Genomic DNA, 12676 nt, shown 5'->3' on the forward strand with positions numbered 1-12676 from the left:
GAGAGTGGGAGGTTGCTCACCTTGGGGCTTTTTTGGCTGCAGAAAAGCAAGTTGCTCCCTTACCATTTTCTGTTGGGTAATGGAACAACTAGTCCATCTTCTGGACCTGTGGAGATAGGTGCAAAGGTAGAAAGGTACTTTAAGTCACTGCAGATAAGAGTAGGACATTAAACAGAGTACAGGAGGGCTCAGCTTCTATCATGGGCACTTGGCCATGCCAGCAAGCTGCTGGCAGCATCACACACCTGCACAGAAGAGCCTTTCTGTTCTTGTGGAGAAAGCCTTGTGTATGGAAGGCACTAAGCTGGACAGTGACAGCCTCAGAAATGAGGGTGTTTTATTAGACATCTTAGAAAGTGACCTGAATGTTTCATACAGGAAATAAGCATGTTTCATTAGGGTACTAAGTTAATGCAAAGACGTAAGATGTTTGGATTAAGGTTAGCATTTTCCTACTCCCTGCAGCTTAAGGTTTTCATATTTCCTGAAAGAGAGACAACAGACAACTTGCTGTGCCCCAGCTAACCACAACCAACTCAGTTTGTCTTTTCCTCTGAAGTTTCTCTTACGCGACACCAGTGTTTGGGCTTTGAACTGAATTGAAGTAGCCTGGCCCATCACAGCAATTCCTCCTCTTCACATGTGCAGCAATTTGTTTTTCAGCTTCGGCTCTAAAATGTGCCGGGTTATTGTGAGGCCTTTAAAAAACAATTTAAAATCCTACCTTAATTCTATACTAAAAAACTCATCATCTGGAAATCATTTGAGTGTGTTGAGAAGTACGACAAAGAGAACAGCGATGTATCTCTGCTGTATGTAGCATATACTGTTCTTTTGTGCACAGCTTTTGCCATCAGCCTTGCAGGGGGATTGTCTCCATTATACGCCGCTTTCTAGATCACACTGTACACATACAAGAGACACAACAATGCAGAGATGATGTCAGCTGTGCCTAAAGCTAAAACTGCAACTTTTTGCCTATGTTGCTGGGGACCTAGAACACATTGCCCACTCCTATATCATATTTTGACCTTTTATTTTGTCTGCTAGAAACAAGATTGCATGAGAGCCTTCTGCTGAACAGCCCTCAAATGCTGGGGGAAAAATGTACTTTAAAAAATATGAAATTAATCTATGGTGCTAATATATGAAATTGAAGTTCTTCAAAAGTGCAAGCCATGTTTCTCAAGTCAACACTTCACCAAAGACCAGAAGATAATGTCTCATAAGGTCTGATTTAACATGGGAAAAATATTGCCGTTTACGTCAGTGGACCTTCACAAATTTAAGTAAGGTTTGCATGCTCATTTCTGTGAGCAAGTGCATCTTCTTTCCACTTCTCCTTCCTCAGCTTATTCATCTTCATCAACTGTTTTGTCAGCTGTATTTCCATATCTTTCTGAATCACAACAATACCTAGCATTTGGGATGAAGTTGGCAGAGGACTGCAATAAAAACCACTGGAACACAGCCATCTTCTGTTGCAAGGTCATTTTCAGTATCAGCTTCACATCAACCGTGTGCTGCAAGCATGTTCGTGTTTTAAATGGTCTTTCCTGCAAACAAACTTCCATTCATATCACACAGACTAGGCAAATTTTTCATTTAAAAATTTGACAAAACCTAAAAATGTTGGGGGTGAAAAAACAATATAGAAAAAAAGTGCCTCCAAACAAAATCTCTTAGTCATCTACACACTCTCTGAGGAAGTGACCTTTCAGTGTAACAGAAAGGTCCAGCTGGAAGTGAAACCATTACATGTCAAAACACATCAACTATACAAATATCTGTTTTATTAGTTCTTCTGCTATGTGAGTATTAAGAGTCACAGTAAATTCTTCTACTTTAGTCTTATGAATTAGGCCAATGAGTATCCTCAAAGTTACTGTGCTGTTTTCATCTGTTCACTAATGTGTTGTAGGTCTGTCTGTTTGATAAAGTCAGGCTTAACAGTTTTCATTTGTGCTGCTGGTGGAGTGGTCTTTGCTGTTAATGATGTGGCCTGTTAAATTGCACTGGGGTTAGGATTTATCAGGAAGTCTGCAGTGGATGGACTGACAGCCTTTGTTTTCCAAACTGTTGATGCCTTCCATTGTGTTTTGTTACAGACTTTTAAATGAGAAGGGTCCTGAATGTTCTAAGTCCTTTTTTTCCTTTCAGGAAGAAAATGCATAAACTACACAAACAGCTTGTTTATTTTCCTTTCAGTAAATGTAACTGGGTAAAAATACTTTTCTGCTTCCATCCCTCCCATCTGAAAGTACTTTAAAAGTGCCTAACAACTTTGTGTCTAAGCTACTTTGATATATTTGTTATCTTTATCCTGATACTTTGTGACACATTATAGTCTGTTAAAAAAACTGCCGATGCTACTGCTGCAGCCAGAGGTTCATCTTACTACTGTATAATTATAGTTTTACACTGTATTTCTAGGCTGTACCTCAAAATGAAAACAAGAGCCTACTTTAGAGACACTTTACTCTGAGGTAAATCTATCTAGTTCACAGTTTCTATTTGTTTTATTTTGAAAACTGTACGCCTGCTTAAAGGTGCTCTGTCCATACAACTGACTTTCCATTTGTTTTTTCTATGGAGCAGCAGTGTTTGTACAGATTTGCAGGGTGAGTAGCATGCAAGAGATGTAGGCAAAACAGAAAAAAACTCTTTGGCTTTAGGATTTGCATTTCCCCCAATTTACAAGCCTTGGCAGTTTTTAGGTTGACTTAACATTGTTCTCTGCAGCTTAAGTTCTGTTACCCATGAATAATGAGGAAACAAGATGCTTTTGAATACTGTGTAATGATTTTTAAATACTCTGCCAAGAAGAATTGTAATTGGCCTGGATCCTCTATTTGACACTGTCTCTCACAATATGCTCATAATCAAACTCAAGAAGTGTGGACAGGATGAGTAGACAATGAGATGGATTGAGAGCTGGCTCAATGGCAGATCTCAAACAGTTGTCACTGGTGGAACGGGGTCTAGTTGGAGGCCTGTCACCAGTGGTGTCCTCCAGAGGTTTAACTTGTTCATCCATGAGTTGGATGAAGAGGCAGAGCAAGTTCAGCAGGTTCACTGATGACATAAAGCTGGGAGGAGTGGCCAATGCCCCAGAGGGCTCAGAAGCCCTTCAGAAGAACAGATCAGACAGACTGGAGAAATGGGCAGGGAGGAGCTATCTGAAATTCCTCAAAGGGTCATGCAGGATCCTGCACCTGGGTAGGAATAACCCTGAGCACCAGTACAGACTAAGGAACAATCTGCTGGAAAGCAGCTCGGCAGACAGGGGCCTGGGGGTCCTGGTGGACAACAAGCCATCCATGAGCCAGCAGTGAGCCCTTGTGGCCAAGAAGGCTGATGGAATCCTGGGGTGCATTAGGAAGGGCAGTGCCAGCAGGTCAAGGGAGCTGATCCTGCCCCTCTGCCCAGCCCTGCTGAGGCACATCTGCACTGCTGAGTCCAGTCCTGGCTCCTCAGGACAAGAGAGACATGGAGCCCCTGGAGTGGCTCCAGTGCAGGGTAACAAAGATGATTGAGGCTCTGGAGCATGTCTCTAATGAGGAAAGGCTGAGGGAGCTGGGCCTGTTCAGCCTGGAGAAGAGGCCCTGAGAGGGGACCTCATCAATGTCTGTGAGCATCTGAAGGGAGGTGCCAGGGGGATGGAGCCAGGCTCTGCTCCGTGGTGCCAAGCAATAGGACAGGAGGCAATGGGCAGAAACTGATGCACAGGAAGTTCCACCTGAACATGAGGAGCAGCTTGTCAGGTATCAGAAGGTTCGTGCTGGCATAAAACATTTTAAGGATATTCAAAAATAGGCCCCACTGTTTTCTATTTCTGTTTTGTCTTAAGAAGGACCAGTGCTACATTTGAGGTTGTATGTCCTTGCTCTATATAATGGGGCTTGCTTAAGAAAATGGCTTTTTTTTTCTGTATTGCTGAGTGTTAAGTGATGTCCTTAAGGAGTCAGAGATGCTAATAAGCTATTCTTTGCACATTAGAAAATTCAAATGTGTTTCAGGAGTTTTTTGATGGATAATTTAGGAGAGAAGAAAGAAAAAATAATAGGATTATTTCTTGATTGCAAACAGATAGTGTTTGGAGTACAGTTGAAAAGAAACTCTTATCATACTGGTATTTAAAAGTACACCATCCTGATTATACTCATAGACTTTCTTAAAATCTTTTCAGATTTTTTTAATACAATAAAATTTTTGAAAGACATCAGTAACAAAGATAACGCAATTAGTACTCTGCTGGAGACTTCATCCTCACTTTTATTGTTCCCCCAGCAGGTGGCATTAGAGGTTTGTTAGATGTAGATACAACCACAGATTTTTGCTGTTGCTTTGTTGCTGACGGTATGTGTTTATTTATTTGTTACAACGTTCTTTATTTTTTTCTTCAGGAACTATTTTAAAAATAAAACATACCTGATACACATAAATTACATCAGAGCAGTCTTCTTTTCAATTCACACTACTCTCCAGGCATCATAAATTGCGATCCCATTTTGCTGGGCATTGTAAACATAAATGGCAAAATAGCCTCGCTTAGAAGAGGTTTTGATACAGGTGGATAAATATTATTTTTATTTTAAGTATGAGGATCTGTGGTGTATTTTGCAAACTACACAACAATCAGTTGAAAATGAGCATCACTGTCAGGATCAGAAACAAGTCTATTATACCATCATGGTGCCAAACAAAATCTAGCTTTCTAAAGTACTGGTGCACTTGTGCTTGAGCTGAATTTGCTTTAAATCATGAAGGTATTTGATTTATTTAAGGGAAAAAGATGTTTTTCTCCTGCAGCTAATGCTGCAGTAGCATCTTTATGATTTCAAAAGTCTCCGGATGAGCTCCTCTTCCTATAAATATGAACACAGTAGCACTGTATTTCTATGATTTCATGTAAAAGAATTACTATATAAGCTGTTCTCCTCTACTACATTGTATTTTTCTCACTCTGTGGACTTCTTGTCTGCACCCCCAGACCAGCAGTTCAGGCTGGTTCTACAGTCAGCATCCCTGTTCCTGTTTGGACACCTGAAGAAGCGGGCTGATTTTCCTTCACATGCCCAGTGTTTAGCACCGGGTACTGTCTTAGATTTTGGCATACAGTGATGGCTTTAGATCCCCCCCGAGGAAGCCTGGTGCCTGGGCAGGGATTTCTGCTGTTTCCTTAAGGCTCAGCAGATGGCAGCTGGGGACCAATTTCTCAGCAGATGCAGCCCACAGTCTGCTACAGCCCAGCGCAAGTGCCCCATCACAGGCTGCCTCCTTCCCAGCCATCACACCAGCCCTGAGAGCACAGAAAAACTGACCAACACCTGCAGTGGGCTTCTGCATTTCAGAAATCTGTGCCACTTGGGGAAGTGGGTTTTATACAGCAGACTTGGCTCCTCCCAAGAGATGCTTGCTGGGTAGACAGGACGGGTGCCCAACCTGGTGGTGAGCCATCTGCAGCTCCAGGGCTGCCAGACTTCCAGCAGCACGGCTGGACCTGCTGCTACTTGTACAGTCAACCAGAGCAGGGAAATCCTGACAGAACTTATAAGATTACAAAGAGAACATGCTGAGAGAATAAAGGGTGTTCCCACTGTGAGGTACAGAAATACTGCTGTCTCTGTCTTAGCAGAGACAGAAACAAGACTCAGCAAAACAGTGGCTGGCTAATGCACAGCAAGCTTGGGGCTGGGACACGGCTCACAACCTGATATGTCCAGCCCTGGTTAATGGCCTTGGCCATTGAATATGAGGCAAAACCCTCCCCTGAACCTCTCCAGGCCAAGGATAGCAGCATGGTAGCAGGGCCTATCCATAAAATAAAAATAAGTAGTGCTTTGGAGTGGCTCAAAACATTCACTTGCACTCAGCAACTCCTCTTGCCCCCCCGAGAGCACGGGCTGTACAGAAGTATTCCCACAGGAATGCATCCCTGACAAGTACTTGTGAATTAGAGTACACACAAAAGTCCACATTTCTGCACTGGCTGCATCTTGTCCTAAAGGCACTTGGAACATTTGGGGGCTTTCTCAATAGACCTAGTGTTAGAGGAGGTCTTTTCAAATGTTAAAATAGTATTATCAGATGTTTGCACAGAGAAAATGCTCTTACACAATCCCCAGGATCTTTCCCTGATGATCAGAAGGCACGATGCTACCTTGTCTAAGTGACTGTCTGTGTGACATGCCCACCAGCTGTGGGGAATACAATGATTTTAATGGATCTTTGTGCCTTAATCAGGCCAGAATGACACAAAATATCAGAACTTTGATGCTTAAAGTCTGGAATAGTGAGTATAAAGGTCAGTGCAGCTGTATCTTATGACTAACTAGAAATTTCATGCCTCATGCTGTATTTGTTGTCCTCCTTTTGCTTTTCCTGCCCATACAGCTACTCTCTCTTGTCTCACCCACTTTTCAGGATATATTTGTTAAGCTCCTTTGGGTGACCAATCTTACTACACATTTCTTCAGTGGCTAGCATAAAATAAGCACAAAAGGTTGGCCAGCGTATCACACCTAAAGTAAGCACTACTAATATTTTTTTTTTTGTTTAAACAAGTAATATTTCTTTACTCTGCAATGAAAAGCAAACCTCCTAAAACTTTAGTGCTTTTCCTTGGACTGAAGACAACAAATTTAGAAAGTGGAAAGGCAAAAATCCAACATGTTTGCAGATTTCCACAGGTCATACTAGAGAAATAGTTGGAATTTGTTCTATCCTAACTTGCTGTATTTTGGCTCAGACTCCAGTTGTGCTTTCACTGGAGTGCATAGAGAAGATCTTTTGTAAGAGTAAAGTGTGTATAACTAAGGAAAGCAGTGGAAAAGTCTGACCTGCTGCTTGTGAAGTTACTGCCATCACATGGCCTTGACAAACATTTTAGCTACTGTCTTACCTCACTGTAGTGAGGCAAGCATGGGTGATGTCCTTTCTTACAGATCAAAGTCAGTGGGAATTCCCTTTGAGCAAAAGTAGCAGCTGTAACTTGCATGAGGCTGAGGGATCATGTTTACCTGGAATTTCCCAGTACAAAACCCATAGAGGCTGGCAAGTATTTATCAGCATGTGGCAATCTGGCATGCAGAGGAGCACAGTTCATAGTGAGTGCTTTAGCCTGAACACTGCTTGGAAGAAAGTGGAGAAATCCTGAACACTGACACCCAGGATCTCTACAGGTGAGTGCAAGGCAAGTGGGAATTACATCAATTCAGGAAGAGGGACATCCTACCTCTTAAATGCAGAATTAATCCCCACAGCATGTTGTGATTTCCAAAATATAAATGGCTTCTGAAAGGATAAAATAATTTGTGGAGGGAACATCCAAAAGAATATGCTGAACAGAATAGTCTGGGTACAGCTTATGCCACTTTTCAAGCCTGTTCATAGTCTTCTGGATGGCATTCCATTGCCTGTTCATAGTCCTCCTGATGGCATCCCATTCTTCAGGGTGTCATCTTCAAACTTGCTGAGGGTGCACTCGATCTCTTAATCTATATCATTGATGAAGATATTAAACAATGCTGGTGCCAGTACAGACCCCTGAGGAACACTGCTTGTCACTGATCTCCATCAGCTCACTGAGCCATTGCCCATTGTCCTGGAATGCAACAATCCAATAAATTCCTCATCCACTGAACAGTCCACCCATCAAACCCATCTCTCTCCAATTTAGAGAGAAGGATGTCATGGATGACCGTGTCAAAAGCCTCACAGAATTCCAGGCAGATGACCTATGTAGTAAACAAGGTACTGCTGATGATTGGAGCCAGAAAGAAGACATTTTTAAAATACTGCTTTAAAATAATGTGTTTCTATAAGTATACACTAACAATTCATCTCTGAAAATGTGATATTACTGGACTTAAGAACTTTTTATGTGAACTTTTCACTGGGAAGAATTTCTCAGTAAAGCTATGCACTGCACAAGTACCAGCTAAAAACCAGCTCTCACAAAGCAAGGGAAGCCCTTGTGAGACTATTAAGATTTCAACAGGTAGAAGCACTATCTATCTGCTCTCAGATTTGAGCTTAGGTTTATTCCTGTTTTAAGCAGATTCTCTGTGACTCACCTATGTGATAAACACAAGCACACATGGGTTTCAGAATGGGTCAGGTTAGAAGGGACCAGAGTGGCTCATCTGGTCCAGCCTGCCTGCTCAAAGAGGGGCACCCCAGAGCACATGGCAGAGGATTTTATCCAGACAATTCTGAAATATCTCCAGTCACAGAGGGACTTCACAACCTCTCTGGTCAATCTGTTCCAGTGCTCAGTCACCCACACAGTAAAGAAGCTCTGCTCATGTTCAGGTGGAACTTCCTGTGCATCAGTTTCTGCCCATTGCCTCCTGTCCTATTGCTTGGCACCACGGAGCAGAGCCTGGCTCCATCCCCCTGGCACCTCCCTTCAGATGCTCACAGACATTGATGAGGTCCCCTCTCAGGGCCTCTTCTCCAGGCTGAACAGGCCCAGCTCCCTCAGCCTTTCCTCATTAGAGACATGCTCCAGAGCCTCAATCATCTTTGTTACCCTGCACTGGAGCCACTCCAGGGGCTCCATGTCTCTCTTGTCCTGAGGAGCCAGGACTGGACTCAGCACTGCAGATGTGCCTCAGCAGGGCTGGGCAGAGGGGCAGGATCAGCTCCCTTGACCTGCTGGCACTGCCCTTCCTAATGCACCCCAGGATTCCATTGGCCTTCTTGGCCACAAAATGCAGATGACACCCTGACTCTGTTCATTGTTACAGCTTTGGTCATTTCAATTTATTTTTAAAACATTCACATGGACCTTTTTAACCCTCTCATTTTCCTCCAGAGTCTCCAAATACTTTTCTACTGAATTTTTTTCAACAACTCCTCCCCAGATTGTCTAGCCAGCTTTCCTAAGTTGTATATCTTTTATGGCTAAATTGAATCAGAAATTTTCTGTATCTTTTCTTCAGGAAGAAATACAGACTAACAAAAAATGGCTCGTGAATTAGAACTGTCATGCTAATATCAGCTGATCAGCTGACATAGCAAGCCATCATTTATCTTAACAAGTGTTACTACATATATTTCTGCTTAATATATTGAGCATAAACAATACAATTGTAACATAATTTTGGTGAATAAGCAGAGTAACTATTATTTCTAGCATCAAGTATTGGCAGCAGTGTGTTTGTCAGCCTCTGTTTGGTGTGAGACTACATGCCAGAAGTTCTGTCGAAATATTTACACTTTCACCTACATTTTATTTTTCATTACTTGTTAGCTGTAACCACCTCAAAGTTTGTTTCTGCAGACCCCTGTAAAAGCGTGCTAGTCCAATTCCGTGTCACTTGAGAGACAGTGATTCAGCAGTAATGGCTTTTTTGCATACATGAAAATCAGTTTGTTGATGCTGCCAAGCTAAACAAACTGTGGCCTCTTTCCAGAAAAAAAAGAAAAGAACTCCTTATTTGAACTGAAGATGTTGTTGTAAGTTTATCTTAATGAGGTGGTTATAGACTTCAGCGCTCGTTTTTTAATTATTTGGAGGAATCCTCTTGGACTCAGTGAAATGGCATAGTAGGATATTTATCTGGGCTAGAAAAATCCAATTATCAGAAACAAGTGGGCAGCTTTTCTAAACAACATCCATTACATTCTGTAGGATACGAGTTTTAATTAAAAGAAACAAAGCCCTGGTGTTCTGGGTACAAAGAAGAACTCCAGACTTTCCAGTCTGGTTCAGGCTCAGCTGCCAGTTCTGTCTTCCCCTGGCTTTATCTATATTCAAAGTCATACCAATTTAACTCCCAAGCCGTTTTTAATCACAGTTAATGAAATAGATGCTAACTGCTGCAGAAATGCACTTAATTTGATTTAAATACGGTTTATAGCAGCCTAGTTAATTGAGTTTATCACCACCTCCAACTGGTGTATATCACTCTTAAAATTGAATAAAAAGTGTCTTCAGATTATATGACTAAATTTAAATTATACAGAGTAATTTTGAAGGTAAATGTTCCCTATGCTAGGGACCCCAGATTTGGAAGAGGATTTAGACAGCCAGAATTCCCATGGGAAGACCAAAAGAAGAACTCCACAAATCACCAGGGACTGAGGGACTGAGGATCATCAGGGCCTAGGTTTGCACTGAGAGCTGCCCCTTGCACTGTGAAACCATAGCTGGACAGGAATTTAATGTGCTGTTATTATAATCAGGATGAGCTTCAGTGAGTAACAAATAAAAGAGCTACAATGTGTATGAAAAGGACTGGATAAAATATTAAATGAAACCAGTGTGCCATGACAACATAGCAGCAAAGACGATTGTTTTCAGCAGCTGACAGGCATTTCCATTTTATACACTGGAACAAAAATGCAGATATGTGCACATTAAATTATAGCTGGCACTAAGGAGATATAGTTCCTACCCAAAGGAGCAAGAGTTCTAAATAAACTTTCTAAATTGCAAAAGGAAAAATTCACTGATTAATAAAAGAATAGTTCAAAGTGATGAACTGCCCTAATGGTGATAGGATACCTTATTCTGATGTGTACATTCTTCTGCTAAAATAGAAAAATAATTTCCTTATCCCAGATGCAAGAAAATATCATATTTTGAGATTTTTAAGTAAATTACTTATTTTCTCACGGCATGTTGATAATGTATCCTCAAACTCAGCTAAACACATCTACACACAAATAAAGAGAAATCTTTTTAATAAGGATATCTATTTAAAATTAATGCAGTGGGTCATGAAAACCTGATCTGTTTTTAAAGAAAATTATCATCTGATATGATTATCAATATTTTTGCCCTTGCCTGTAATGAATGAATACCTCAAATGAATCTCAAATTATTTTGCCTGTATTTGGGATTTCCCCTTTTCAACAACTCCATACACTCCTTTATATAACCCATTGGCATTGAAGCAAAGACACTATTCACTATTTTAAGAATCCAGCAGATAGGACAAAAATCCTACAGCAATATTGAATATAGGTAATTGCAGTGAAGGAAGTTGCAGAAATGAACAACTGAGGAGCTTCATTTAGCAGAATTAGTGTGTCCAGAGACTTCACCAGCACCACTGCCAGGGGCTAGCAGTATCACCTATCCATAGCCCAGGTCACAGGTGAAGCAGCTCTTATTTCATTTTGGGGCTCAGATCACCTAAGTGCCCACATTGCATGTTTTCATTTGCTGCTGGGCTTCAGTCTAGGAAAAAACAACTCATTCCATTGGTGACAAAGCCCAAAACATTTTCTCTGAAAACAAGCAAGAGTGCATATTAGTTAGCTGACTATATTAATTAGTAGCTCCTAAAAGACATCCCTCAGCTCTCACCAGGCTGAACAGAACACACCTTGTCCTACGTCACTCACCCCACACCATGAGGAGGTGGCCCAACTGTTATGTCCCAAGATGACATGTAGTTTTACAGGACTCCCAATTCCTCCAAAGTAACTGAAAGCTGAATTTACCATTCCTTCTTCCCCGCAATATTAAACTTTGACTTGATTAGGGAGTGTAAATGTCACAGGTAAGATCCAAGATGGTGTCAGCTGGAGTAGGCCCACATAAGACAGGGAAGAAGCTCTGCTGGTTTACATCAGCTGAGCATCTGACCAAGCTTCCATGGCAGGGATATCTCTTCTGGTTCTTTTTTTCTCTTTCTCCTTTTCTGTCTCCTTCTTTTCCTTCTTTTCCTTCTTTCCTTCCTTTTCCTTCCTTCCTTCCTTCCTTCCTTCCTTCCTTCCTTCCTTCCTTCCTTCCTTCCTTCCTTCCTTCCTTCCTTCCTTCCTTCCTTCCTTCCTTCCTTCCTTCCTTCCTTCCCTCCCTCCTTCTTTCCTTTCCTTTCCTTCTTTCTCTCTTTCTCTCTTTTTGTCTCTCTCTCCCCCTTTCTCTATTTCTCTCTCTCCTTCTCTCTCATTATTTTAATCTCTATCTCTCCCACATTTCCTCTCTTTCCTCTTTTCTCTCTTTCTTCATCTCTTGCCCTCTTTCTTTCTTTCTACACAACTGATATTCGGGTGTTTTCTGACTTCTGCAATGGCACTGCAGGACTTACCACTGCAAATGAGAAGAGCAGTGTAGGGAGTCCACTCCCCTTTCCGGACAGCTGTCAGCACCAGGTGTTGCAGGGGACAAGGAAGGAGGCACACTCAGCAGCTCCCGCCACTGTGGAGCGCTCAGTTGTGAAAGCAGCGAGGAGAGAGGACACAGACCCCCTGCACACAGATAGACTATTTCAGCTCTCTGGAATATTTACTTTTCTTAGGTAAGTACCTGATTTGATTTTGTATTTTACTAATTCTGTCTATCAATTCTATTCTTAGAGTTCTCTGCCAAACTGACATTCATTTTAGTATTTCCTGTACATACGCTCTGCGAAAGTAGTGATCAAATGAAATTTTAAAATACCTTTGTGTCATTATTCTTTTAGGAAAAGATGCTGAACTGATGTCTAGACCATACTTGTCTGCATGTATCTGTAGTGTTTTGCCTTGCATACACCTTCTCTTCAAACCTCAAGCAATATAGTCATCTCTACTTTTCTTTCATATGAAAGGCTCTTAATTCCTTTACTATAATTCTTATTTTTTTATTTGTCTTATATTCTAATTGAGATTCTCATTACTGAACTACCTATTCCCAGTTCTTTGTCTTGATTTTTTTTTGTTCTACTTTTAAAAATAC

This window comes from Agelaius tricolor, unplaced genomic scaffold (assembly GCF_023055355.1).
Source record: "Agelaius tricolor isolate 1412-34295 unplaced genomic scaffold, bAgeTri1.0.p SCAF_1, whole genome shotgun sequence".
Classification (NCBI taxonomy): Eukaryota; Metazoa; Chordata; class Aves; order Passeriformes; family Icteridae; genus Agelaius; species Agelaius tricolor.